General features: G+C 48.1%; 1 pseudogene; it reads left to right on the forward strand.

The window, feature by feature from the left end:
- The first annotated feature begins 1,815 nt into the window (after nucleotides 1-1,815).
- On the forward strand, nucleotides 1,816-3,352 carry LOC119333474 (annotated as a pseudogene).
- Nucleotides 3,353-4,138: the final 786 nt, after the last annotated feature.

Below are 4,138 nucleotides of genomic sequence, written 5' to 3' on the forward strand. Positions count from 1 at the left end.
TTGGTGCTGATCATGTTTTGCTCGTGGAAGAGGCTTAGTCAACGGGTCTGCTACATTCAGATCCGTGTGTATCTTGCAAATCTCAATGTCTCCCACCTGGACTAGATCCCGGATGGAATTGAAGTGTCTCTTGATGTGCTTGGTTCTCTTGTGAAATCTGGATTCCTTTGCCAAGGCAATTGCACCAGTATTGTCACAAAAGATTTTCATTGGACCCGATGCACTAGGTATGACACCTAGATCGGATATGAACTCCTTCATCCAGACTCCTTCATTTGCTGCTTCCGAAGCAGCTATGTATTCCGCTTCACACGTAGATCCCGCCACGACACTCTGTTTAGAACTGCACCAACTGACAGCTCCACCGTTTAATGTAAACACGTATCTGGTTTGCGATTTAGAATCGTCCGGATCAGTGTCAAAGCTTGCATCAATGTAACCGTTTACGATGAGCTCTTTGTCACCTCCATATACAAGAAACATATCCTTAGTCCTTTTCAGGTACTTCAGGATGTTCTTGACCGCTGTCCAGTGATCCACTCCTGGATTACTTTGGTACCTCCCTGCTAGACTTATAGCAAGGCACACATCAGGTCTGGTACACAGCATTGCATACATGATAGAGCCTATGGCTGACGCATAGGGAACATCTTTCATTTTCTCTCTATCTTCTGCAGTGGTCGGGCATTGAGTCTGACTCAACTTCACACCTTGTAACACAGGCAAGAACCCTTTCTTTGCTTGATCTATTTTGAACTTCTTCAAAATCTTGTCAAGGTATGTGCTTTGTGAAAGTCCAATTAAGCGTCTTGATCTATCTCTATAGATCTTTATGCCTAATATGTAAGCAGCTTCACCGAGGTCTTTCATTGATAAACTCTTATTCAAGTATCCCTTTATGCTATCCAGAAATTCTATATCATTTCCAATCAGTAATATGTCATCCACATATAATGTCAGAAATGCTACAGAGCTCCCACTCACTTTCTTGTAAATACAGGCTTCTCCAAAGGTCTGTATAAAACCAAATGCTTTGATCACACTATCAAAGCGTTTATTCCAACTCCGAGAGGCTTGCACCAGTCCATAAATGGATCGTTGGAGCTTGCACACTTTGTTAGCTCCCTTTGGATCGACAAAACCTTCCGGTTGCATCATATACAACTCTTCTTCCAGAAATCCATTCAGGAATGTAGTTTTGACATCCATCTGCCAAATTTCATAATCATAAAATGCGGCAATTGCTAACATGATTCGGACAGACTTAAGCATCGCTACGGGTGAGAAGGTCTCATCGTAGTCAACCCCTTGAACTTGTCAAAAACCTTTTGCGACAAGTCGAGCTTTGTAGACAGTAATATTACCGTCAGCGTCAGTCTTCTTCTTGAAGATCCATTTATTCTCAATTGCTTGCCGATCATCGGGCAAGTCAACCAAAGTCCATACTTTGTTCTCATACATGGATCCCATCTCAGATTTCATGGCTTCAAGCCATTTTTCGGAATCTGGGCTCACCATCGCTTTTTCGTAGTTCATAGGTTCATCATGATCTAGTAGCATGACTTCCAGAACAGGATTACCGTAGCACTTTGGTGCGGATCTTACTCTGGTTGATCTACGAGGTTTAGCAGTATCTTGTTCTGAAGTTTTATGATCATTATCATTAGCTTCCTCACTAATTGGTGTAGGTGTCGCAGAAACAGGTTTCTGTGATGTACTACTTTCCAATAAGGGAGCAGGTACAGTTACCTCGTCAAGTTCTACTTTCCTCCCACTCACTTCTTTTGAGAGAAACTCCTTCTCTAGAAAGGATCCATGGCGAACGCGGTGGATGCTCGTTGGGTGTGCGGGATGCCGGATGTTGACGTTTAATGTGTTGTCTAGTCTTTTTCTTCAGATCGGTTTTTTGGTTGCATTGGCCAGAGCATGCACTTCTATATGGTATCAGAGTCAAGAGGTCTTGAATTTAAGACCCGGCTGGCGCAATTAAATTGCAGCCCACTTTCAGTCCACGTTTAGGCCTGAGGGAGCCACACGTGAGGAGAGTTGACGTATAATGTGCTGCCTAATCTCTTTCTTTAGATTGGTCTTTTGATTGCATTGGCTAGAGCATACACTTCTACACTAAAGAAGGCGCAACTCCATGTGGCGATGCTGGCGCTGCAGTTCGGGTACGCCGGCTTCCACATGGTGTCACGTCTGGCGCTCAACATGGGCATCAGCAAGCTCGTCTTGCCCGTGTACCGCAACATCATAGCAGGGCTTCTGCCTGCTGGGCCTGGACAACACGTCGCCGACGTTCGCCTCCGCCATCTAGAACTCCGTGCCGGCCATCACCTTCGCCATGGCCGCCGCGCTCCGGATCGAGAAGGTGCGGCTCGACCGGCGCGACGGCGTGGCCAAGGTGGTGGGCACGCTGGCGTGCGTGGCGGGCGCATCGGTGATCATGTTGTACAAGGGCCCAACCATCTTCGGCCCTGCCGGCGCCGGCGACGATAAGTCGTTGCAGGTGCCGTTTTTGGTAGCGGTGGCCGGGGAGGGGAAGAACTGGACGCTGGGGTGCGTGTACCTTATCGGGCACTGCCTGTCGTGGTCCGGCTGGCTGGTGCTGCAGGCACCGGTGCTTAAGAAGTACCTCGCGAGGCTGTCAGTCACCTCCTACACCTGCTTCTTCGGTGTCATCCAGTTCCTCGTCATCGCCGCCTTCTTCGAGAGGGACGCCGGCGCGTGGGTTTTCCACTTCGGCTCCGAAATCTTCACCATCCTCTACGCCGTAAGCAGCGCATCCTAACTAAGTCGCACTTAATTAGTGGAAGCCATGATGATCCATGCCTCGGATCTTAAGCTGCCTGCTTTTGACTCTCAAAGAGATATGGAAATGATTATGTTGGCCTATGCATATATCGCGAGCTAGCAGCTGACATGGCAAATGAAAACGGTGATGCAGGGCTTCATCGCGTCCGGCGTGGCGTTCGCCGTGCAGATCTGGTGCATCGACCACGGGGGGCCGGTGTTCGTGGCGGTGTACCAGCCTGTGCAGACGCTCGTCGTCGCCATCATGGCCTCCATCACCCTCGGAGAGAAGTTCTACCTCGGCGGGATCATCGGCGCCGCGCTCATCATCACCGGGCTCTACCTTGTGCTCTGGGGCAAGAGCGAGGAGAGGTCGCGCAACGGCAAGGAGGCGGTGGCCATGGCCGCGGCGTCCGCAGCTTCCTCCGGCGGCGAGCGCGAGGTCCGGAGCGCCAAGCTGGGCTCCTCCATCACCCAGCCTCTCCTGCCGCCTTCCTCAACCACCTCCGACAACGTCTGGAACTTAGTTGCTTGCTGTCCGTTCTCAACGATCGACTGAGAGTAATTTTCCTGTTTAAATTCAGGCGTGCGTGCATGCATGCATGTGTATGGTGTGGTGAGCGAGTATTCAGACGGATTTGATTAAAACTAGCTAGGATTGTTTGGATCGTGCTTGATTATGGTGTGTGCACTAAGGCTTATTAATTAGATAAAAAACGTGTGATTGATGTATTGGTTTGGGTATCCTATCTAATAATTACTACTTCCTCCATTTTTATATGCACGACCACAAACTCAGATTAAGATCCGAGAGTCAAAAACATTTCGTTACCCTGTCATAATAATTAAATTTCGGCATAGCATTTGAACAACATACACAATACTATGGATAACAGTACAAAAACTGGGTTTCGTCTTTAGCGAGCCACCATAGAGATCCGCAAAGCTGCATATTAGCAATGGAGTCACGTCGAGCTCAGGTGAGAAGGTGATCTGTCATTTCTTTTTCTTTCGGTGGCTGCTATGATGGTGCCGGAGGCAGGTGGGTGTTGGTGTCAAACTCAGAAACGTTCTGTTGTCTTTTCAGTTTTGTCATGTTGGTCTTTATGTGACTTGTAATTTAATCTTTATGATATGAATGCAACACATATTACCATGCAAAAAAAAATAGACATCACAGAATGTTTGTTTCGACACCCTCGAGGAAGGTTCCTCCTAGCAGCTACAAAGGGGTTGCAGATAGATTGTGCTACCACTCTTCCTCGACTTCAGGCCGATGTAGATATCATACAGGAACTTCCTAACATCCCTGTTCGTCAAGAGGCAGTTCTGGTTCAAGCAAAGC

The sequence above is a fragment of the Triticum dicoccoides genome, chromosome 7A (genome assembly GCF_002162155.2).
Source record: "Triticum dicoccoides isolate Atlit2015 ecotype Zavitan chromosome 7A, WEW_v2.0, whole genome shotgun sequence".
In the NCBI taxonomy this organism is placed as follows: domain Eukaryota; kingdom Viridiplantae; phylum Streptophyta; class Magnoliopsida; order Poales; family Poaceae; genus Triticum; species Triticum dicoccoides.